Here is a 10,513-nt window from a genome sequence, read left to right on the forward strand (position 1 = left end):
TCCAAACCGAAACTGTACCATCCCTTTAACATCACCCCATCTGACACAATTTTGTGTCAACAACTATGAAGACCAAAAGCATCAAAACAACAAAATACCAAAGGAATGTGGAATTCATAGTCCTTGAGACTGGCAAACTTGATGCTTATACAGTACAAGTATCAAATTTAAGAAATGATAAACAAGAAACAGAAATTTCCCCCAATATGGGACCACAGCCTTTCATTTCATTTCATTATCACTTTTCAGGTAGGCCCTACTGTGTTACACTTTATTTCTCCTTTACCATCAATATTTTAGCAAAATTCAAACAGGAGTCAAACAATTGAAAAAAAAACAAACAAACTGGCATTTCTGTATCACTTGGGAGCACTTGCTGTGACTAGGAAAGCTTCAAGTCATTTTTATTACAACCCAATGCCATGTTATAGAATTAAAAAAAATAAGAGAAGGAATTAGAAGAATTCAACACATTTTAAATATTTCTCCCCAAATGAAAGAACTCATGACTTACCTCTAGAAGGAGAGTAGTGTTATCATAAAGTATACATGTAATATACAATGTCAGAGACTCCAACCCAAAGCACCTTCTGATCTGGAGATTCTCCAGCCTGAAACCCCTAGCAAATGGGAGACTCCAAGTTATTGTGTGCAAAGCACGAAGTTCCTAGGGTTCTAGATGCTCTCTGGTGCTATAAGGCTTATTTTTTTCAGCATACAATTAGCAATAGGTAAGAAATCCTTTCCAACAGGAGACACAGAGCCAGGGCGGGAGAAATTAAATCTCAAGCTGGAGAACGGGAGATTTTGCAAAAATGGGTTTTCGGCGGGAGATCTCCCGTCGAAAACGGGAGAGTTGGAGTCTCTGCAATGTCAGTGATACAGTGTATGTCAAGGGAATCAAATGTGTATCCCCCCCCAAAAAAAAAAAAAAAATAAAAAATAAAAAATAAAAAATACAACTTTGTGGAACATCTCTTACAGTTTACATGTATATCATTCCCCTACTGTGACATCACAGACTGCTGCTGTTTTCTTTCCATATCAGGCAACGGCAGCACATGTGGATATGACTAAAACTTTATAAAGATACATTTTTGCATGGATTTTCCTTTTTTTCTTCAAATGTCACTGATGGGTTCTCCCAATACAGTATGTCTGTATTCACAGAATCCAGAGTATTTGGAGTTTATTTCCCTTGTGTTGTATAGTGTAGTATTGGTTGAGGTGAGGATTCAGCCTTTTAACTTTTTTTGCAAAGATACAGATGTATGCTATACAAAGAAACCACTTTACGAAATTTTAAAGAGCATACAATTCTAAAATGAACCTAAAATTCATTTGATGAAAATCAGTTTTAGAATGGCTGAGATATCAAACAAAAAAGTGAAACAAAGCAATCCAAATAAAAGGTGGGTCCCACCTTTTATTAGGATTGCTCTGTTTTGAATATCTCGGCCATTTCAAAACCAATTTTCATCATATAAACTTTGAATTCCTCTTAGGATTATATGCTCTTACATATTTCATAAAGAGGTTTCGCATTATCTAAAAAAAAAATTAAAAAAATGTTGAAAAACCTGAAGTCTTATCTCAACAGAAACTATTTTATACCATCCCTTGGCTTTACATATGAAACCAAGTACCCACCCAACACAAATATCAAATTTAATTTGAATTTCCCCAAAATATGCATTCTGAGAATGCAGATAAACAAGTCAGGGGAACATAAAATGACAGTACAAATTGTATATGGGGAAATTTCCATTTTAGAAATCAACTTTTAAAACAGAATTTAAAAGTCAACAGTAACACCAAATACCTGGTACTTAAGTCATCTTGGTCATTACTCTGACAAACATAATGTAGAACTGACAACCTCATAATAGAAAGAGTCTTTCAATTAGTGTTGCGTTCATGCCAGTAATTATACCATTTCCTCCCCCGGCCCCCTTTCCTCCCCCTTTTGTCTACACATGCATGTAAAAATGGCCGCTTTGTGCATTGTGGTAACCTTACACCCACAGGTCCATCCAGCTTACCGGCATTGTAAGAGGTTTCTTTGGTGGCAAACTCTTGATCCCTCGGGAGGGAAGGGTGGTTGTCCCGGTCCTGAGAACAGGTGCAGCACGGACAATTACTCCTCTAAGGATTCCAGACATGATGTAGTTAGTGTTTTGAACTTGAAGGGTGTACGTCCAGAAATGAAAGTGGACTCTGATTCCAATCCCAACAGCAGTTCCCGATTGCAATGGAACCCACACTACGGTATGCTTGCACAGTGGCCTAACGTTCTGCGGTGCGGTACCCGTAAGGTAATGGGAATACAGAGTACTCGCTTGAAAACGGGTCAGTCATGAAACGTACATTCCCACGCACGTACGCACAAGAGGTCAAATAGCATTCTGATACGTGGTGTATATGTACGCAAAGTCGAGAGGGTGCGCGCGCGAGCAGGGACCTGGTTGTCTTTCGGGAAAACGTTGCTGGAACGCGACGAATACCAGTAATACAGAAAGCAAACACAACTTAACTTTTAACAAATAAGAATCCACCACGCAGGAATAGTATTCTCCTCTAACTTTAATCTTAAATAATAAACTGTGTAAATCTAACTCGCGACGTGTCTGGCTAGCAAATTTCAGCGGATTGTTTTTGTTTCCTCATGATGAGCACTCAGGCTCAACGGTTCTTCGTTAAAAAGAAAGGGATTAAAAGAGTACATGTAATATTATGTTATTAACAGCTAGGGGATTTCACGTCACTAACCTCTCATGCTTTATAGTTTTGGATTGTTGTCGATTTGTTTATTTGTTTTAAGCACTGGTCTGTCAAATGCCATCTCTTTCCTAAAAGAGGCTCTTGAACAAGAACATTTGCGCTGATATGTGCATGTCCCTTGTTCTATTTTTATTCCATGTCCGTACATTTTGTTTTGATTCATTTCAGAACACAGGTGCTTTTCAGCAACACCAAAACCACTTCAACAAGCACAAGCAAGATAGATAGAACCTAAGCCAAAAAGAATTTTTTTTTTTTTTTTTTTTTTTTTTTTTTTTTTTTTGCAGAAGCATGTGCAAGACAAAAAGACAAAAAGAAGAAAAGAACACAGACTGGACAGTAGCTGTATTTTACTAATGTAAAGTACTTTTATTTTTATGATATTAAATATTACCTTTGAAACATGAAAATTTACTGTCAATCTACTCTGTTGCGTATACAATATAAAAATGAGTTCTTGTATATACACACCAAACAAAACATCTCAAACAGTACTGTAAAATAATACCCACTATTTGCTAGTACAGAGAAATGCCCATGATGAACACAACTAAAAAAAACAAAACAAACATTATGAGCAGCAACAGAAACATTGGCAATATTGATTAGACAAGTGAAAAAAAAACAGAAACCCCCCCCCAAAAAAAAAAAAAAAAAAATTGTGTTCAAGAAATGAGTCTTTAAGGGAGAAATAAACCCAAATGTACATGTGGACAGAGTGAATGCAGGAATTGGGTAGATAGAGCACATCAGTGAAGTTTGAGAAAAATCACGCAATCTGTTCAAACGTTCTGAATTTTTCAAAGTTTCTGTATGGCCACTGCGGATGAGAAGACTACAATGTTATGTGACATCACATATAAAGAATGATATAAATAAAACATAAAGAAAATTCCACAAAATTTCATTTTACTAAATAAAAAAGCACATTCACTTTGCCAATTGCTACAGACATACTCTGCGTGTTTTGAATGAGTTAAGTCAACTGCTCCATCATCATGCTCGAAAATGGAAAATATGATGAATTTTCTTTGTATTTCTTTTTTGTTGTTGTCCATCCATGATGTCACATAATCTTGCAATCTTCTCATCCAGCCATGGTGGTACCAAAACTTTAACGATGTATAGCTTTTGAACAGATTGTCCTTTTTTCTTCAAACTTTGTTGATATGTTCTACTAATATTGCTGCATTCACTCAATCCACAAACATATTTGGGTTTCATTCTACTTGAACAGTGTATCAACAAGAACAAGTGGGCATTTCATTGAGTGTTTTGTCAGACATTTTTAAGCTACAGAAATCCTTACATCTGATTCGCTAAGAGTGAATTTGTCTGAAAAAAAAAGAAATATCCCACAGAATGCTTGCTGAAATGCCCCACCTCCCCCGAAGATATTCACTGAACATAGTGTTATCAATCTTCCAACACGTAAATGGTGCACAGCCTGCATTGCTTGTAAGTATCCCACAAACACAAAGTAAAAACACTTTTCAATTGCAGTGATACATTTTCTCCTACTCAGCATTTTTTTTAAACCAACAACAATATTTTCAATACTTTTTACACACATTATCAGTTTCTTCTCTCTGAATCTGTGACTCAAGTGCTAAAACTGTATTCAAGAAGGGAACATTGTCTGATTCACTTCAAACCTTTTTTCATTCACTGGAGAAAGCGGAATCTCATTTTGAAATATTTTTTTATTATATGATGCACTAGAAAACACTTTCATAATTCACCTGTTTTTCATAAACTTTTTTTTTTTATCACAATTTTAAGAGCCTCTTGCTATTCAGTTGTACTTTCTATAATATGATCTATCAAATTTCTTTCCAAAAAAAAAATTAATAACATAAACTCCACCTTAAAGAGTTACAACATGCATGAAAGAATCTTGTTCCTAGTCCATCCTACATCAGATGTCAGGAGCAATAATATATAGCTACAATTGCCAACTGTCTGCACATTTCAGAGAGAACAGGTACATGAAAACATCCAACAACAGTCATAATGTTAATCATCTTTTCTCCTTTGGCAAAAGCTTTGTGATTACACAAACAAATGCAACAAAGTGCATTCAATTGGAACCACTAGACTTCATCAAAATGGTCAACCGAATATACGATGCTAGCATCTGTATAGCAAAAAGCTATTTTTTCCCCTCTGTGTTAAATTTCCCTAGACTTTGGCAAACGTATATAAATACACACATATTTCAATTGCAGCAGCTTTCTTGTGGATCATTAAGTCAAGACAGCAAAGAACTTGTAATAAGATCAATCACAAAGATGACAGTCAACTATGACAGGGTATTATGAGTGGACATTGTTTCCATCACAAGGAATTATTAAACAAAAAAGATTTTTTTTTTTAATTTGAATATATCAAGAGATGAAGTTAGACACAGTACTATTATCATAACAATGCAGACACAGTATTTCAGTACTAGTATTACGAGAAAAGTAGATATTCAACTTCCCCATTTCCAATAATACATTTTTTTTTCTTTTTAGGTATATTTCTTCTTCTTTTTTTTTTTTCAAATGAGTGTCAACAAAGTTCCAAGTGCATATATATGTTAGTTCAATATATATTTGCATTCTTACAAATTGCATTCAGCAGTAAAGAGACATAAACAATTGCTATTATACAAACTCAACAGATGATCTTCTATAATGAATACTGCATGTATCTCTATGGCCTCTCATCACAAACATTTACAGAACTTTCTGTACAAATCCCATCATATAAACACAATGTATAATTTAATTGACAAACTCAAAGTCTATCACTTGAGACACAGAAATGAGAATATCATAGATAATGATGATGACGATGATGATGATGACGATGATGAGGGTGAGTGATGGTAATGGATGATGATGGATGATGAAGGAGTGAATTCTTATAAAATCAAGAATAAAACTCACACTGCGGATAGCACTTGGCAATATAAACATGTACACTGTAAACAATGCAATCTCTACACATCACAGTAACATCATCATAAATAAACCTTTACACACTAAAGAAACAAGTGTCATAACAAACTTGGACACAGCCCTGTGATGTGATCCAACAACTATTCTACCATAAAACTGCATGCAAGCAGGGATAAAACATTACTTCAAAATGAAGGACAGCACTGCTGGCAAGATAACTGTTACTGTCACAAAATCTGTATATCAAGAGGTAATCCTGGCAATCTTCAAATCCGACCATTCCTGGGCAAGATATTCATAACCTGCATTCCCTCAGTGAAAGTTGTACAAGATACAAGCCAAACATCATCAACTGCATTCTAGATATGAGGTGAGTTTCCGGTGTGAGAAGCAGAGTGAATAGACCCTTTAGCGAGTCTGAGTCTTCAGCACGACAGATTTATAAATATAAATGAATAGCAACATTACACCCTGTAGTAATTGACTTGCAAGAAATATAGTAATCTTTAAATGCATTTGTGCATCTGATAAACACAGTGAGGTAATGGCGCATAGTAACACCCTCAAAAATTGTAGAGAGAGTAGTTGAACGACAGTACTTCAGGAGATGTCATAAGTCGTTCTGTATGGTCGGTTTTGGAGCACATGAAAATTTTATCCCTATTACTGTTTGGATAAGCGAATGATGGCACTAAGTTCTTGGATTGGAAAAGTGTGGCTGCTGCTTACAAAAAAAAAAAATCGTTTCTTCTCAATAAAAAAAATAAAACACCTTGACACAACCAAGCTTTTCTCAAAGGAAACATTTCTCTTGATTTCATACCTTGCAAGGATTATATCTGATATCAGACAATGCTTTTGGCATCCTTTAGGGTAGAGGAATGAAAAAATGTCATAACTGATAGCTCGAACTGCCCATGGGTTCGACGGTTAAAATGGAGTTTTTCCTCAACATCTCTATGTACTTAAAAGCTTTATTTCTATGCAAGTCAAACATCTCAAAGGGATAAAATAATAACTATGTATTCATGATGAGAACACTATCTATATGAGTTGACTGCACATGCCACCCAACGGCTAATTTCTTGAACATGCCTGACATGTTTTCAAAATAAGAACTGCTACTGAAAAGACGTAATCTTTCAGTTTAAGTTTACATACCAAGTTAACTATGACATATTTAGCATGTTTTAGATGAGCCCGACTTTCCATTTACAGTAGAAAAAAAAATCCACACAACAAATATTCCATGGTACCTCAGGTAGTGATTCAGTCAACATTAGACACACACAACTGTCCTATCTATCTGTTCAGTTCACTTATTTGTTATTTACTGTCACCAATTAGGTGTCCTGGTGGCTTTCTGATACTTTGTGCAGGCTTACATAAGTTTGCTTCAAGATGTACACGTGAGGTAAAGTTAATGCATAGCACAATTGTATTTGGGCATAAAATTTATGCATGTTCAGGGCATGTTTGTGGGCACAAGATTAAAATCCCATCATATAATGTCATCTTCAACATCTATGACAGCAACAACAGCAACAAAATAATAATAATAAACACAATAACTTTAAAAAATAAAAGGTTAAGAACATTTTGCAGCTTACATCTACATTGTTGTACAAGTAATATACTGTTCAAATTCCACTTATGCATAGCTCTCTGGATTTGAATTCCAATTGACTACTATTTCCACAAAGTCAAGAGATGTATTGATAGCAAAATCCCTCAAATAGTATGATGATATAGTATTTTCAGAATATATAAATATGAAGACTTATCACACACAGATGAAAAAAAAAAAAACTTCGAGAAAACTGTACCTTACGGTTGCCATGGCAACATTTGACAGTGATTGACAGCATACTTTACCTTCTAAGGAACACCACCTTAAAATGCTGTCAACATTTTGCATAAACACGGTGCTGCCTGTAATGAAGGAGACAATCACACCTCAAAACTCAATTCCTCCCTAAGCAGGAATTTCAAATATCATTGGAAAAAAAGAAAAAAGAAAAGAAGCTTCACAGTGTGTGAGTCCAAAAATGCAGACCATCAGCAACTCAGTAAAAGATATAGACACAATCCAGCTCTATGGATGAGCTACAATTAGCCAGAGCTGGACTCAGCTGAGAAAACCAAGTCATATCAGACCTGATATGGGATAATGCGTACTCTAAAAAGCAGCAATGCAACCGTTCATCAGTACTCTGTTGAATGCTGTCATTGCTGAATGAAATGAATGTCACAGATTTATACATGTACATCGTAACCTAACAGTAATTTTCTCCCATTGAGGATGATACATAGTAACTGGCCTAAAGTTTAATTTTTTGTTTGCAAACAAAGAATAGGTTGTTTGAGAGCTGTTGATTTGCATGTGCTTGTGTGGAAAAGTAGCTGGTCTGATTTGGGTTCATTAAAGATTGCATCAGACATGTAGGTAACACTACCTGCCTTTTATCGCCTTTTTTTCCCTCCCTAATTGTCTCCTTGACTAGAAATCAAGACTGGAAGAACAAACTATTGGAAAACAATGCATACATAATATTACTATTGCCAATTCCACAGAGACAAAATGACTTTGATTTCACCAAATTCACACATTCAGTGTTTAGACACAACAAATCAACACAGGGCATTGGTCACAAAGGATTTGATTATAATACGCTGCTGGTTTGCTAGTAATCGCCTTCAACAGTGATGAAACGATTGTGCAGCAGGGTGTTGGTGGCTAGGCTATTTTTGTATAATATTTCGGTTTGCTCACTCACTCCCTTGCTTTAATCAAATGATTGGTTCCCTGCATATGACAACCAACCAACCATTTTTGTTTTCATTCTTCTATGTCCCTACCCTTCTCAATAGTGCATCTCTTGTTGTTTTCTACAGTCCACATAGTTGTCGGCTCTACCTTTCCTGTTTATGTTTTGGCCTGTGACAAAGATTCTGCTTGCATCAAAAACTAAGACCTCCTTTGATTTAATTTTACTCTACTGGCTTGCTACTATTGGATAAGCAATTTTCAGCAGCTTTTTTTTTTCCCCCTGCATAGTATTTCTACTTATATAGTTATTGCAAACCATGACTTGGAGTCAGTTAACACATCTTTGATTGTTGTCTATCTGCCAGACAGCATCTTTTTTTCTTTTCTTTTTTTCTGTGAACGCAACCACGCAGAATTTGAATAGAAGTTGCTTTCTTCTGTTATCAATGTCAGTCCTACGTATCATGTCTTCACTCACATCTGAAGAAACAATATAATTATTGCATGAGTATGGAATCCAATTTTAATTGTTTCCTCACATTTTCAGACACGATGCTTCATCATTCTATCTCTCTTGGAGTGGGTGCATGAATAGTAACCTGGCAACATATCTGTAGCAATAGTGGCAGGGTCCAAGGAGGGGAAAATGGTTCTGATAAAACTGAAGAGGTTATCTGGGGTAAACAGGACCAATACTATTGCCAACTACCTACGAAACTGGTTTAACCCTCATCTGTTCTGTATACCACAGTATATTTTATTCTCTTTATCTTCTTCTTTTTTAATGATAAATAATAATGATGGGTTATTTTTTATACTGCCCCTTATCACTTTGTCTGAGAGCTAAAGGAGCAAGAAAAATTCCTCACACCGCAAAGAGAAAGGAAAAAAAGGAAAGAAAGAAAGAAAAAGGTTACTGACTAATCATGTGCTAGATGAAATAGGTGTGTTTTCAGTGCTGTCTTAAAAGAATTAATCAAGGAGATAGTATGAGTTATGTAAAGGAAGCTTGTTCCAGAGAGAGCACCCTGTGTGAACAAAAGACCAGTCAACCCACACTGTTTGTCTTCGGAACAATGAGGAGGCCAATGTTACAAGAACGGAGTTATCATCCCGCAGTATGCTGTTATAATAAAGAAGTATAATACTGTGGAGCACATTTATTCATTTATTCATTTTCATTCATTTATTTATTTTTATTCATCTATCTTATTTTATTTTATTTTATTTATCTATTATTTTATTTTATTTATTTATTTATTATTTATCTATTCATTTATTTATTTATTTATCTTATTCTTTTTATTGGGGGGGGGGGGTTAGTTTGGAATGGAGGATGTAGGGGGATGACAGAAATCTCCATGTTTGTTACAATTCCTACCTCTGCCCTTGCAATTTGAGACCAGAGTCACTACAGTGATTATAAGACTATTTCAGTATTGCACCTATCTATGTATGTTTCTTGAACCACTGATACTGGTCAAGCCAATGTTATTGACCTTGGTAGGATCCGACACTATAACTGTCAGGTCAAAGGAAAACGTAGTGGATTACCGCCAGTTTCCGAGATATGTATGGTTACAGATATGATGTGATTTGTTACACTGTGGTCTCTTCTTATACCAAACTCTTCAAACATCACAATTGTACATCACAAGATGATACATAGCATTATAATTCTACAAGGTGATACAAATAATATGCAACATTCAAAGGCTGTGCTGCTACGTCAGTCATATTTCCAGAGATGCATATGCAGTCTCAGCCATTATGGCCTACAAAATGTAAATACTTGTGATCTTTGCATATCAAAGATGAAATGTGCATAAAGAACAGGCACCAGCTACGAACAAGAACAAACAGCATTCTATGAACACAAGTAATGCCAGTTTAAATAGTACTACTGACAAAAAATGGAAAGATGATGCAGCAATAGCTACTGAATCTAATCCAGTATCAGCAATAGTACACAGAACTAAAAATAGTACTGTAGTAAGATAATGTGAGAAAAGATGGA

This window comes from Diadema antillarum, unplaced genomic scaffold, assembly GCF_040938485.1.
Source record: "Diadema antillarum isolate AM-2024a unplaced genomic scaffold, OU_Dant_1.0 seq00000715_RagTag, whole genome shotgun sequence".
NCBI lineage: Eukaryota > Metazoa > Echinodermata > Echinoidea > Diadematoida > Diadematidae > Diadema > Diadema antillarum.